We start from the raw sequence: 16,355 nt of genomic DNA on the forward strand, positions 1-16,355 counted from the left end.
GACTCATGATTAGATCTTAGAAAATCTGATGTATTTTAAAGGATACTGTACTCTTCCATACTGCAGAGTGTCATCTCCATCCACGTCCAGTCAGCGTCACTGCACCGCCTTCCTTAGCCGTGCTGCTGCTCACAAACACCGACCCTGAGGACGTCATAACACTCTGTGACTTATATTCATTCACCAAATCTTCACACTCACCATATCTTCACTCTCACATATTTTCACTCTCACATATTTCACTCTCACCATATCTTCACTCTCACCATATCTTCACCTCTCACCATATCTTCACTCTCACCATTATCTTCACTCTCACCATATTTTTCACTCTCACCATATCTTCACTCTCACCATATCTCACTCTCACCATATCTTCACTCTCACCATATCTTCACTCTCACCATATCTTCACTCTCACACATGTCTTCCCTCTCACCATATCTTCACTCTCACCATTCTTCACTCTCACCATATCTCATCTCACCATATCTTCACTCTCACCATACCTGACACTCACCTAGCACATTCTCACATAGTGCAGTGTTAACTGACTATCGGTTTAAGGGCAGATGTTTAAGGCCATTGAGAGGTGAGACTTTCTTTGCTAATCTGAGGCCATTGAAAGGTGACACTTCAAATGTGTGGAGTGATTCGTGTCACCTATGCTGTCATGCCAACTCATTGTCACTCATTGTCATTGTTTGCTTGACATGTCCATATGTCTCCTTTCAAGGGTTGAAAAACCCTTAACTTTCCCAAATTCCCAGGTTTTCCAGACATCCTGACTGGAAGAGAATAAGATTTCTGGAATACCTGAGCATTTTGGGAAAGTTACAAGAAATGTATAACCCTATCGGCAACCCATATAATCAAGGTGGCTTTGCTGTTGGTAATGGAAAGCAATTCATCCTTATAGGTAGGCTACTGGAGTATACTGTGTTAAGTACAGTGCCTTTCTAACTGCCACTCAGTCACATTATCCACCCCACTGCACCAGATCCAAGACCCAGTCAGAGGGTATGGTACGGGGGATGTGTTTTACCTTCACACCCTCGCAGTATGGATGTCATCGTATCCTCCTCCGCTCACTCCATTCTTCTCCCCCCTCCCCAGGTCCAACAAAATGTCCTGAAAACACACACAGACTACTTACTGATTACTGATGTATCTCCGAGGCGTAACCCGAGGTACGGTACCTGATGTACAGTAACCTGATGTACAGTAACCTGATGTACAGTAACCTGATGTACAGTAACCTGCGGTACAGTAACCTGATGTATCAGTAACCTGCGGTACAGTAACCTGATGTACAGTAACCTGATGTACAGTATCCTGCGGTACAGTAACTGATGTACAGTATCCTGATGTACAGTAATCCGGTACAGTAACCTGATGTACAGTAACCTGATGTACAGTAACTGATGTACAGTATCCTGATGTACAGTAACCTGCGGTACAGTACCTGATGTACAGTATCCTGATGTACAGTATCCTGCGGTACAGTAACCTGATGTACAGTAACCTGATGCTACAGTAACCTGCGGTACAGTAACCTGATGTACAGTAACCTGATGTACAGTAACCTGATGTACAGTATCCTGATGTACAGTATCCTGCGGTACAGTAACCTGATGTACAGTATCCTGAATGTACAAGTTATCCTGCGGTACAGTAACTCTGATGTACAGTATCCTGATGTAAGTATCCTGCGGTCAGTAACCTGATGTACAGTAACCTGATGTACAGTAACCTGCGGTACAGTAACTGATGTACAGTAATTCCTGATGTACAGTAACCTGAGGTACAGTACCTGATGTACAGTAAACCTGATGTACAGTAACCTGATGTACATCCCTGGCGGTACCGGTAACCTGATGTACAGTAACCTGATGTACAGTAACCTGATGTACAGTAACCTGATGTACAGTAACCTGTGTAACAGTAACCTGATGTACAGTACCCTGAGGTACAGTAACCTGTGAATGTAACGTAACCTGATGTACAGTAACCTGATGTACAGTATCCTGCGGTACAGTAACCTGATGTACAGTACCTGATGTACAGTAACCTGATGTACAGTAACCTGATGTACAGTAACCTGAGGTACAGTAACCTGATGTACAGTAACCTATGTACAGTATCCTGGGTACAGTAACCTGATGTACAGTAACCTGAGGTACAGTAACCTGATGTACAGTAACCTGAATGTACAGTAACCTGATGTAACGTATCCTGAGGTACGGTAACCTGAAGTACAGTAACCTGATGTACGGTAACTGGGTACGGTAACCTGAGGTATGGTCCTGATAGTAACCTGAGGTACAGTAACCTGGGTACAGTAACCTGAGGTCAGTAACCTGAGGTCGGTAACCTGAGGTACAGTAACCTGAGGTACAGTATCCTGTGGTACAGTATCCTGAGGTACAGTAACCTGTGGTACAGTATCCTGTGGTACAGTATCCTGTGGTACAGTATCCTGTACAGTAATCTGAGGTACAGTAACCTGATGTACAGTATCCTGTGGTACAGTATCCTGAGGTACAGTAACCTGTGGTACGGTAACCTGAGGTACGGTAACCTGTGGTACGGTAACCTGTACAGTAACCTGATGTACAGTAACCTGAGGTACGGTACCCTGTACAGTAAGTAACCTGTGGTACGGTAACCTGATGTACGGTAACCTGAGGTACGGTAACCTGATGTACGGTAACCTGAGGTACGGTAACCTAGGTACGGTAACTGATGTGGGTAACCTGAGGTACGGTAACCTGATGTACGGTAACCTGATGTACGGTAACCTGTGGTACAGTAACCTGTGGTACAGTATCCTGTGGTACAGTATCCTGTGGTAGTATCCTGTACAGTAACCTGAGGTACAGTAACCTGATGTACAGTATCCTGTGGTACAGTATCCTGAGGTACAGTAACCTGTGGTACGGTAACCTGAGGTACGGTAACCTGAGGTACGGTAACCTGTGGTACGGTAAACCTGTACAGTAACCTGATGTACAGTAACCTGATGTACGGTAACCTGATGTACGGTAACCTGATGTACGGTAACCTGATGTACGGTAACCTGAGGTACGGTAACCTGAGGTACGGGTAACCATGATGTATGGTATACAGTAACCTGTTGTACAGTAACCTGAGGTACAGTACCTGAGGTACGTACCTGAGGTACGGTAACCTGATGTATGGTATACAGTAACCTGTTGTACAGTAACCTGAGGTACAGTAACCTGAGGTACAGTAACCTGAGATACAGTAACCTGAGGTACAGTAACCTGAGGTACGGTAACCTGTACAGTAACCTGAGGTACAGTAACCTGAGGTATGATAACCTGAGGTACGATAACCTGAGGTACAGTAACCTGAGGTACAGTAATCTTATGTATGGTATACAGTAACCTGTTGTACAGTAACCTGAGGTATGGTACCTGAGGTACGGTAACCTGTTGTACGATAACCTGAGGTACAGTAACCTGAGGTACAGTAACCTGTGATACGGTAACCTGGTGTACAGTAACCTGAGGTACGGTAACCTGTGGTACAGTATCCTGTGGTACAGTAACCTGAGGTACGGTAACCTGAGGTACGGTAACCTGAGGTACGGTAACCTGTAAAAGCAGGCCCTCTCCACATGGACACACTGAGCCTAATGGGCAGAAAGCAATACCAGGAGTTTAATTACAGGTGGCCACAACATGCTGTTAACCTCCGATTATTTCAGTAGCCCTGTTTCCAGACCAATCCACCTGCTCTATCCATCATCCATCTCTCTGAGACATCCAGTACAGTATACAGTATGAGGAATAGCTAGGCTTGCTGTCGTCTACAGTACAATACAACGGCAGTTTCTATTTAGGAACATACCTGGTCCTCGTAAGGTCTCCTCCTCTTCAGCTTGCCGATCCTGACTGAAAGAGAACCCACACAGAGAGAGAGACAGGGAGCAGAGAGGGTTAGCTAGAAGATATCTGTCGAGCTAGGTAATAGCTAGGTAATAGCTAGGTAATAGCTAGGTAATAGCTAGGTAATAGCTAGGTAATAGCTAGGTAATAGCTAGGTAGTAGCAATTGGCTGTGCAACTCCCCATTGGGAGTAAATGTACAATACATGGTACGTTAGTGTAAACACAGCCATGCAGTAAGACCCAAAGGAAGGAGTTCAAGTAGAGGGATGTTGCTTCTGCTTTGTGACAATGGGGGTAAATGTGATAGAGTTGTTGGCTACTGTGTATAAAAACAGGCCGGAATACACACGAATGCATACACAAGCACACGCACACACACACACACACGCACGCACGCACGCAGGCACACACAATAACAAACGTAACACAGAAGAACACCAACTGTGAACTTTTTCATCTTGTTCCTGACTGCATCCTGCCTGTGTTGTTCCTGACTACATACTACCTGTGTTGTTCCTGACTACATACTACCTGTGTTGTTCCTGACAACATACTACCTGTGTTGTTCCTGACTACATACTGCCTGTGTTGTTCCTGACTACATATGCCTGTGTTGTCCTGACTAATCTACCTGTGTTGTCTGACTACATACTGCCTGTGTTGTTCCTGAACTACATACTACCTGTGTTGTTCCTGACTACATACTGCCTGTGTTGTTTCCTGACTACATACTCCTGTGTTGTTCCTGACTCAACGCGCCTGTGTTGTTCCTGACTACATACTACCTGTGTTGTTCCTGAACTCATCCTGCCTGTGTTGTTCCTGACTGCATACTGCCTGTGTTGTTCCTGACTACCATACTGCCTGTGTTGTCCTGACTGCATACGGCCTGTGTTGTTCCTGACTACATACTACCCTGTGTTGTTCCTGACTGCATCCTGCCTGTGTTGTTCCTGACTGCATCCTGCCTGTGTTGTTCCTGACTGCATCACTACCTGTTGTTGTTCCTGACTACATACTGCCTGTGTTGTTCCTGACTGCATACTACCTGTGTTGTTCCTGACTACATACTACCTGTGTTGTTCCTGACTGCATCCTGCCTGTGTTGTTCCTGACTACATACTGCCTGTGTTGTTCCTGACTGCATACGGCCTTGTGTTGTTCCTGACTGCATCTGCCTGTGTTGTTCCTGACTGCATCCTGCCTGTGTTGTTCCTGACTGCATACTGCCTGTGTTGTTCCTGACTGCATCCTGTCTGTGTTTGTTCCTGACTGGCATACTGCCTGTGTTGTTCCTGACTGCATCCTGCCTGTGTTGTTCTGACTGCATACGGCCTGTGTTGTTCCTGACTGCATACGCCGTGTGTTGTTCCTGACTGCATCCTGCCTGTGTTGTTCCTGACTGCATCTGCCTGTGTTGTTCCTGACTGCATCCTGCCTGTGTTGTTCCTGACTGCATCCTGCCTGTGTTGTTCCTGACTGCATACTGCCTGTGTTGTTCCTGACTGCATCCTGCCTGTGTTGTTCCTGACTGCATCCTGCCTGTGTTGTTCTGACTGAATACTGCCTGTGTTTGTTTCCTGACTGCATCCTGCCTGTGTTGTCCTGACTGCATCCTGCCTGTGTTGTTCCTGACTGCATACTGCCTGTGTTGTTCCTGACTGCATCCGCTGTGTTGTTCCTGACTACATACTACCTGTGTTGTCCCTGACAACATACTACCTGTGTTGTTCCTGACAGCATCCTGCCTGTGTTGTTCCTGACAACATACTACCTGTGTGTTCCCTGACAACATACTACCTGTGTTGTCCCTGACTGCATCCTGCCTGTGTGTTTCCTGACTACATACTGCCTGTGTTGTTCCTGACTACATACTGCCTGTGTTGTCCTGACTACATACTGCCTGTATTGTTCCTGACTACATACTGCCTGGTTGTTCCTGACTACATACTACCTGTGTTGTTCCTGACTGCATACTGCCTGTGTTGTTCCTGACTACATACTGCCTGTGTTGTTCCTGACTACATACTGCCTGTATTGTTCCTGACATACATACTGCCTTGTGTTTCCTGACTACATACTGCCTGTATTGTTCCTGACTACATACTGCTGTATATGTTCCTGACTACATCCTACCTGTGTGTTCCTGACTACATACTGCCTGTATTTGTTCCTGACTACATAACTGCCTGTATTGTTCCTGACTACATACTGCTGTTTGTTCCTGACTAATACTGCCTGTGTTGTTCTGAACTACATACTGCCTGTGTTGTTCCTGACTACAGACTACCTTGTGTTCCTGACTACATACTGCCTGTGTGTTCCTGACTACATACTGCCTGTATTGTTCCTGACTACATACTGCCTGTATTGTTCCTGACTACATACTGCCTGTGTTGGTCCTGAACTACATACTGCCTGTATTGTTCCTGACTACATCTACCTGTGTTGTTCCTGACTACATACTGCTGTATTGTTTCTACTGAACCATCCTACCTGTATTGTTCCTGACTACATACTGCTGTGTTGTTCCTGACTACATACTGCCTGTGTTGTTCCTGACTGAATACCCTGTGTTGTTCCTGACAAACATACTGCCTGTGTTGTTCCTTGACTACATCCTACCTATTGTTCCTGACAACTCCCATACTGTGTTTTCCTGACTGCATCCTACTGTTGTTCCTGACTGAATACATACCTGTGTTGTTCCTGACTGAATTACTGCCTGTGTTGTTCCTGACTGAATACTGCCTATGTTGTTCCTGACTGCATCCTGCCTGTGTTGTTCCTGACTGCATCCTACCTGTTTGTTCCTGACTGCATACGGCCTGTGTTTTTCCTGACAACATACTACCTGTGTTGTTCCTGACTGCATCCTGCCTGTGTGTTGTTCCTGACTGGCATACGGCCCTGTGTTGTTCCTGACTGCATACGGGCCTGTGTTGGTCCTGACTACATACTACCTGTGTTGTTCCTGACTGCATACTGCCTGTGTTGTTCCTGACTGCATACTGCCTGTGTTGTTCCTGACTGCATCCTACCTGTGTTGTTCCTGACTGCATACTGCTGTGTTGTTCCTGACTGCATACGGCCTGTGTTGTTCCTGACTACATACTACCTGTGTTTGTTCCTGACTGCATTCTGCCTGTGTGTTCTCTGCATGATCCTGTTGTTCTGACTGCATCCTACCTGTGTTGTTCTGACTGCCATACTGCCTGTGTTGTTCCTGACTGCATACTACCTGTGTTGTTCCTGACTACATACTACCTGTATTGTTCCTGACTACATACTACCTGTGTTGTTCCTGACTACATACTGCCTGTATCTGTTTCCTGCTTACATACTGCCTGTGTTTTCCTGACTACATACTGCCTGTGTTGTTCCTGACTACATACTGACCTGTGATTGTTCCTGATATACTACGATATTCCTGACACATGCCTGTGTTGTATCATACTACATACAGAGGAGAGCGTAGTTTCAGCAGGACTAACAGTAGGAAGAACAACTTCTCCTTGCCTTATTAGAAATTCATTATACTGTACTGTATCATCTGGTAATAAAAGTCAGTAGTCCTCAACAAAACCGACACACCACTGGAGATAGAGAGTAGAGGAATGGTATGTTTCTCTACTGGCTACTGTACAAAGCACTGATACAAGAGTAGCTACTAGTTATACACGATGTGCCACGGTAAGATACATAGGTAAGATACACAGGTAACGATACACAGGGAAGATACACAGTAAGTACACAGGTAAGATACACAGGGAAGATACACAGGGAAGATACACAGGGAAGATACACAGCGAAGATACACAGGTAAGATACACAGGAAGAACCACAGGTAAGATACACAGGTAAGATACACAGGTAAGATACACAGGTAAGATACACAGGTAAGATGCATAGGTAAGATACACAGGTAAGATACACAGGTAAGATACACAGGAAAGATACACAGGGAAGATACACAGGGAAGAAACACAGGGAAGAAACACAGGGAAGATACACAGGTAAGATGCATATGTAAGATACACAGGTAAGATACACAGGTAAGATACAAGGTAAGATACACAGGTAAGATACACAGGGAAGATACATATGTAAGATAAACAGGTAAGATACACAGGTAAGATACACAGGTAAGATGCATATGTAAGATACACAGGTAAGATACACAGGTAAGATACACAGGTAAGATACACAGGTAAGATACACAGGGAAGTACATATGTAAGATACACAGGTAAGATACACGGTAAGATACACAGGTAAGATGCATTATTAAAGATACACAGGTAAGATACACAGGTTAAGATACACAGGTAAGATAACAGGTAAGACACAGGTTAAGATACACAGGTAAGATACATATGTAAGATACACAGGTAAGATACACAGGTAAGATACACAGGTAAGATACACAGGTAAGATACACAGGTAAGACAAACATACACATGCTCTGCACAGGTAAGATATGGCGAACTATCAGCAGACTACAACCTACAAGGTATGAAATAATTTTATCTTGTGTAAAATTCATTGATGGTTTTATGGTAGAATATCCTCCTAAGTCTGTTCCCCGAAATATATAACGTATAAACTAAATAGTCAGTGAGTGTAGTCTGTGATAATGGGTGGGAAAAGTACTCAATATAAGTATTGGGGTATACAAGGTCGCCCATATAGTGTCTTGTGTCTCTTACCAGTTCTTTTGCAGTCTGGGGTTAGGTGACTTCTGTTGTGGGGACTTAAAGGGGCGGGTTTGGCGTAGCACCAGTCATCGACTGTTAACATATCAAGAGGTTAAAGGTCAAGGGTTAATAGATCCTCTGCTTGTGTGGGTGCTAGGTCAAAAGGTACCGTGCTCTCAGTGACAGGGGTCACAGGAGTCACAGTCAGGCTAGTTTCTCATTTTGAATGATCGGTGGGGTTTCACTGATCTTCAATGCAGGAGAGGGAGGATAGAAGCTCCCATTTTCATTCCTCCCTTGAAAATGTCCTCCATAATATATTGTAGCTGTAGATAGGCCTTTGAACATCATTTTACAGTCAATTACCCCAATGCAAAAGCAGTAACCCAACTAACCAACCCATCTGAACCAACAACAGATCTGTCTTTGAAATCGTATGTATTTCTGAACACATACCATTCAGTCTTGTATGTCTGTTGGTCCTCACACGCAGAAACGTCTGTGGAAAAAGGAGAGGTGAAGAACCTTCAAAGAAGTGTGTGTGTGTGTGTGTGTGTCTTTGTAGTGAAGAACCTACCTGGTATCTGTCTGAGTGGGGGTCTTCAGGTGGGCAGGGGGGAGAGGTGGGGGATCCCCCCTCACGTTTAATGTGCAGAGATAGTGAGAGGGTCTGTGGACAGAGGACAGGGACAGAGTCAAAGAAAGATGTGTGTGTGTGTGTGCGTGTGCGTGTGTGCGTGTGTTATTATTTACCTTAGTAGCTCCTAATGGATGGTTCCTCTGCACTGAATTAGTACTGTTGTGTGTGTGTATGCGTGTGCGTGTGTGCGTGTGTTATTATTTACCTTAGTAGCTCCTAATGGATGGGTCCTCTGCACTGAATTAGTACTGTTGAAAGGAAGAAAGAGGAAACACTTAAAGGGGGTCAGGAAACTAATGCTACAATATTCACACTGTTTATTGTTGTTTAGTGTTGTTTAGTGTTGTATAGTGTTGTTAATTGTTATTTGTTGTTTAGTGTTGTTAATTGTTGTTTATTATTGTTCGTTTTTTATTGTTGTTTATTGTTGTTTATTGTTGTTTAGTGTTGTTTAGTGTTGTTTAGTGTTGTTTAGTGTTGTATAGTGTTGTTTGTTGTTATTTATTGTTATTTGTTGTTTAGTGTTGTTTATTGTTGTTTAGTGTTGTTTATTGTCATTTGTTGTTTAGTGTTGTTTGTTGTTTATTAATGTTTGTTTTTTATTGTTGTTTAGTGTTTGTGTGGGTTTTTGTGTGGGTCTGTGTGTGTGTGTGTGTGTGATTTGGAACTGTGCCAGTCTGCTATTCTCCTGCTCATATCTGTTCTATACGGCTACCTGATTTGTAACTGTGCCAGTCTGCCCATCTCCTGCTCCATGTGCTCCTGTAGCTCACCTGGTGGTAACACAGCATGGCACACTGGACACACTGGGGGCAGAGAGTCATACAGGACATTACTCTTATCTACTGACACATACAGGGGCTGGGAGTCACACAGGACATCACCCTTACCTACTGACACAGAGGCAGGGAGTCATACAGGACATTACTCTTACCTACTGACACAGAGAGGCAGGGAAGGTTCATACAGGAATTTACTCTTACCTACTGACACAGGAGAGGCAGGGAGTCATACAGGAAACATTCTCTAACCTACTGCACAGAGCAGGCAGGGAGTCATACAGACCATTACTTCTTACCTACTGACACAGGAGAGGCAGGGGAGTATACCAGGACATACTCTTACCAACTGACACAGAGAGGCAGGGAGTCATACAGGACATTACTCTTACCTACTGACACAGAGAGGGAGGAAAGGCAGAGTAAGGAGAGGAGAGTTTCATTAGAATGGTCTGTGTCAAATAAATATAAAGTTTAACACACACACACAAACATGCATGAACACAAGTACACATGTACGCACGCACGCACACACACCCCACTCCCCCTCACACTCAGCACCACCCTGTCAGTGAGCCTGCATTATAGCCTGTCAATGGGAACATTAGCCAGGCCCACCCGGCCCATTGGGTTTCCCTTCTGGATTACTGCCATAAGCAGACAGCTAGGATGGGAGGTATGCTAAATAAACATTTTACCAGGTAGATGAGGTCATTTACTCCTGAAAGCCATCAATCACATGTAGAGAAGTAAGGCCATCTGTCTGCATCATATCTCTCTCTGTATCTCAACACAATCAGACAAGAACCTCGTCATATAGCCAACGATGACAGAGTATACAGCATGGTCAATATCAGTGACATAAATAAAAATGAATACATTTGACATGAATAAAAACAAAGGCTCATTAACCTACTCATCACCATTAAAAACACTGAAACAGTCCAAGTATCACAGGTCTACACTAGCTATTTCTAACCTGAGAGCCTAGGGACCTGAAGCGTGAAGTCTAGCACCCCACTGTCTCTTCTGTCCTCAGGAAGCTATTGTCCAGCACACCAGCCACACTCATAAAGGACAAGAGACATGCGGTGCAGCATGCTGGGAGCAGGTTGGCGTCCCCTCTGACATCAGCTGAGTTATGACTAATGAGGACTCAAATAGGGACAGAATGGCTGCTAAATAACACATGGCAGCAAATTGCAAAAAGACGCTCAGTGTCCTTGGGAAAGAGACAGGTCGTTCCGTGTTCCTCGCAGGTTTTTTGCATCACCCATCGAAGCCTAAATGAGTTTTACCGACACGCATCAAGTGTTCCCGGGCCTTCAGCGCTCTCCGGCCCGAAACACACGGGAGTCAGTAAACAATGAAATCTCGGGGCTGAAATTGAATTCATAAGCACATTACCTGGAGAGATAAGTGTCTCTGAATGGCGCCGGGATAAGAGGAATGGGATTAGATTTGCAGGTGATTTATTGTCCCTGTTTTTAGAACCTCTCTCTACCCCCGTTTCAGTATCCTGACACTTGTGTCTGGCAGGCCACTACCAGGCAGCCTCCAGTAGTAAGGGTCAGTTTCCCGGACCCAGAATGAGTCTTTATCTGTACTAAATGCACTTTTAATGGCTGAGAACAGAATACGGAAGTGTGTGTTAATGTGTGTGTGTGTTTGTGTACATCCTCCACCTCCCTCTCTTCCTCTCCCCTGCCCAGTCCCAGATGAACCCTGTCAGCATCAACAAGCCTCAGCAGTGCTCCAGCCTGCGGGGGTCTCACACGAAAAACAGGTGGGGGCAGTAAACCAGCCTTCACTCTCACAGCCTTCACTCTGTCTAGCTACATAACAGGCTGTGAAGTATTCATTCTCTGTCTGAGGCTAGCTAGCCATCTCCCCATTCAACAGGAGCTGAAGGATTCCCTTAGTCTGTCTGCCTGTCTCTGTCTCAAGCTCTTCTCCCCTGGCTGCTATAGCTGTGTAGCACTCTCACTGGTCCCATCCCTTACTGGTCCCATCCCTCACTGGTCCCATCCCTCACTGGTCCCATCCCTCACTGGTCCCATCCCTCACTGGTCCCATCTCTCACTGGTCCCACCCCTCACTGGTCCCATCCCTCACTGGTCCCATTCCTCACTGGTCCCATCCCTCACTGGTCCCATCCCTCACTGGTCCCAGTCTCTCACTGGGTTCCCATCTCTCCACTGCGCCCTGTCCACCACCGTCATCCTTCACTGGTCCCATCTCTTCAGCCTCATGGTCATCCACTCAGGGTCCATCCTCACTGGTCTCCCTCACTGGTCCCATCTCACTGCTTCCTTACAGGTCCCTCCTCACTGGTCCACTACGGTCCTCTCTTACTGGATCTCCCCATTCTCCTCACTGGACCCATTCCCTCACTGGGTCCCCTCAATGCTTATCCCTCACTGTCCCATCCTTACTGGTTCCCAAATCTCTACTGGGCGCCCATCCCTACTGTGTCCATCTATGCCCAGGCTTGGGCCCATTCCGCTCCTGGTCCCATTCCCCTCACTGGTTCCCATTCCTCACTGTTCCATCCTCACTGTGGTCCATCCTCACTGGTCTCATCCCTCACTGGTCTCATCTCACTGTCACATCCCTCACTGGTCACAACCGCACGTCTCCTTTCACCATCTAACGTTCCATCCCTCCTAACTGGTCCCATCATCTCAACTGGTCCCATCCCTCACTTGTCCCATCCCTCACTGGTTCCCATCCCGTCACTGGTCCCATTCCTCACTGTCCCATTCCTCACTGGTCTCCATCTCTCACTGGTCCCATCTCTCACTGGTCCCCATCTCTCACTGGTACCGTCTCTCACTGGTCCGTCACTCACTGGTCCCGTCACTCACTGGTCACCTCACTCACTGGGTCCCAAACCCTCACTGCGCTCCCACCCTCACTGGTCCCAACCCTCACGGTCCATCCTCACTGGTCTCATCCCTTCACTGTGTCTCCCATCCCTCACTGGTCCCATCCCTACACTGGTCCATTCTTGCCTACCGGTCTCATCCTTCACTTGGATCCCATTCCCTCACTGGTCCCATCCTTCACTCGTCCAATCCCTCACTGGTCCCAATCCCTCACTGGTCCCATCCCTCACTGGGTCCCATTCCCTCACTGGTCCCATCCTTCACTGGTCCCATCCCCCTACTGGTCCCATCCCTAACTGGTCCAATCTCTTACTGGGATCCATCCCTAAACTATTCCCATCCCTCACCTGGTCCCATCCCTCACTGGGTCCCATCCCTCAATGTTCTTATCCCTCACTGGTCTCATACCTTACTGGTCCCAACCCTCACTGGCCCCATCCCTTACTTGTCCCATTTCCCTATTGGCCCCACCCCTGACTGGGCCATCCCTCACTGGTCCCATCCCTACTGGTCCCATCCCTCACTGGTTCCATCTCTCACTGTCTCATCCCTCACTGGTCTATCCCTCACTGGTCTCATCCCTCACTGGTCACATCCCCACTGGTCACATCCCTTCACTGTCTAATCTCTTACTAGTTCCATTACTAACTGTTCCCATCCCTCACTCGCCCATCCCTCCTTCCCATCCATCCTCACTGTGGTCCCATCCCTCACTGGTCTCATCCCTCACTGGTCTCATCCCTCACTGGTCTCATCCCTCACTGGTCCCATCTCTCACTGGTCCCATTTCTCACTCGGTCCCATCTCTCACTGGTCCCATCTCTTACTGGTCCCATCCCTCACTGGTCCCATCCCTCACTGGTCCCATTCCCTCACTTGGTCCCATCCCTCACTGGTCTCATCCTTCACTGGTCCCATCCCTCACTGGCTGCCCATCCCTCACTGGTCTCATCCTTCACTGGTTCTCATCTTCACTGTCCCATCCTCACTGGTTCCCATCCCTCACTGGTCCAGTCCTCACTGGTTCCCATGCCACCTTGGTCCCATCCCTCACTGCTCTCATCCTTCACTGCGTGCCCATCCCTCACTGGTCCCATCCCCTCACTGGTCCCATCCCTCACTGGGTCCATCTCTCACTGGTCCCATCCTCACTCGTCCCATCTCTCACTTGAGTACCGTCTCTCACTGGTCCCGTCACTCACTGGTCCCATCCCTCACTGGTCCCATCCTCACTGGGTCCCATCTCCTACCGGTCTCATCCTTCACTGGTCCCATCCCTCACTGGTCCCACTCTTCACTGGTCCAATCCCTCACTGGTCCAATCCCTCACTTGGTCCCATCCCTCACTGGTCCCATCCCTCGACTGGGTCCCATCCTTCACTGGTCCATCCCCTACTGGTCCCATCCCTGAACTGGTCCAATCTCTTACTGGATCCATCCCTAACTATTCCCATCCCTCACTGGTGTCCATCCTCCACTTGGCCCATCCCTCAATGTTTCTTATCCCTCACTGGTCTCATACCTTACTGGTCCCAACCCTCACTGGCCCCATCCCTTACTTGTCCATTTCCCTATTGCCCCACCCCTCATGGCGCCCATCCCTCACGGTCCCAATCCCCTACTGGTCCCATCCCTCACTGGTCCCCATCTCTCACTGGTCTCATCCCTTCACTGGTCTATCTCACTTGGTCTCTCCTCACTGGCTCTTCATCCCTCACTGGTCTCATCCCATCACTTGGTCCCATCCCTCACTGGTGCTAATCTCTTACTAGTTCCATTTACTAACTTGTTCCCATCCCAACTGGTCCCATCCCTCCACTGGTCCCATCCCTCACTGGCTCCCATCCCTCCCTCACTGGTCCCATCCCTCACCTGGTCTCATCCCTCACTGGTCTCATCCCTCACTGCGTCTCAATCCCTCACTGGTCCCAATCTCTCACTAGGCCCATCTCTCACTGGTCCCATCTCTCACTGGTCCCATCTCTCACTGGTATTCATCCCTCACTGGTCCCATCTCTCACTCGTCCCATTCATCTCACTGGTCCCATCCCTCACTGGTCTCATCCCTGCACTGGTCTCATCCCCATGGTCTCACCCTCCTGGTCTCATCCCTCACTGGTCTCATCCCTCACTGTCTCATCCCTCACTGGTCCCATCCCTCACTGGTCCCATCCCTAACTGTTCCCATTCCCGCACTGGTCTCATACCTTACTGTGTCCCATTCCCCATTGCCCCACCCCTCACTGGGCCCATCTCCCACTGTCCCATCCCCTACTATGCTCATCCCCTACTGGCCCATCCCCCATTGTCTTATCCCTCACTGTCCCCATCTCTCACTGCGTCCCATCCCCTCACTGGCCCATCTCTCACTGGTTTCCATCCCTCACTGGTCCCATCCCTCACTTGGTCCCATCTCTCACTGGTCCCCATCTCTCACTGGTCCCATCTCTCACTTGGTCCCATCTCTCACTGGTCCATCCTCACTGGTCCCATCCCTCACTCGCGTCCCATCCCTCACTGGTCCCATCTCTCACTGGGTCCCATCCCTCACTGGTCCCATCCCTCACTGGTCCCACTCCCTCACTGTCCCATCCCTCACTGGTCTCATCCCTCACTGCGTATCATCTCTCACTGGTCTCCATCTCTCACTGTCCCATCCCTCACTGGTCCCATCCCTCATTGGTCCCATCCCTCACTGTCCATCCCTCACTGGTACCTCCTCATTCATCTCCTCACTGGTCCATCTCTCACTGGTCCCATCTCTCACTGGTCCCGTCCCTCACTGTCCCGCCCTCATGGTCCCAATCCCTCACTGGTCCCATCCCTCACTGGTCCGTCCCTCAATGGTCCATCCCGTCCCTCACTGGTTCCCGTCTCCTCACTGGTCTCTCCTCACTGTATCATCTCTCACGTGCGTCCGCATCTCTCACTGGTCCCATCTCTCACTGGGTCCCATCCCTCACTGGCTTCCCGTCCCTCACTGGTCCCATCCCTCACTAGTCCCATCCCTCACTGGTCTCGTCCCTCAAAATGGTCCCGTCCCTCACTGGTCTCGTCCCTCACTCGTCTCGTCTCTCCACTGGTCTCGGTCCCTCACTGGTCTCGTCTCTCACTGGGTCCCGTCTCTCACTGGTCCCGTCTCTCACTGGTCCCGTCCCTCACTGGTCCCGTCCCTCACTGGTCCCGTCCCTCACTGGGTCCCGTCCCTCACTGGTCCCGTCCCTCACTGGGTCCCGTCCCTCACTGGTCCGTCCACTCACTGGGTCCCGTCACCTCACTGGTCCCATCCCTCATTGTACGTCCATCCCTCACTGGGTCCCATCCCTCACTGGTCCATCCTCACTCCACTGGTCCCTCTCTCCACGGTCCCATCTGCTCCACTGGTCCCATCTCTCACTGGTCATCTCTCAGGGCCTCTCTCACTGAGCTCCCATCT

At 48.3% G+C, this 16,355-nt stretch overlaps 1 long non-coding RNA gene across 1 annotated transcript; it reads right to left on the reverse strand.

The window, feature by feature from the left end:
- Positions 1 to 102: 102 nt before the first annotated feature.
- On the reverse strand, positions 103 to 9,281 carry LOC111952964 (uncharacterized). Its single transcript, XR_011474105.1, has 5 exons — positions 9,190 to 9,281; positions 9,069 to 9,111; positions 3,877 to 3,920; positions 1,046 to 1,131; positions 103 to 144 (listed from the first exon to the last, which is right to left on the reverse strand). It is a non-coding gene; the product is annotated as an uncharacterized lncRNA (long non-coding RNA).
- Between the last annotated feature and the right edge of the window lie 7,074 nt (positions 9,282 to 16,355).

This window comes from Salvelinus sp. IW2-2015, linkage group LG26, assembly GCF_002910315.2.
Source record: "Salvelinus sp. IW2-2015 linkage group LG26, ASM291031v2, whole genome shotgun sequence".
Taxonomy (NCBI): Eukaryota; Metazoa; Chordata; class Actinopteri; order Salmoniformes; family Salmonidae; genus Salvelinus; species Salvelinus sp. IW2-2015.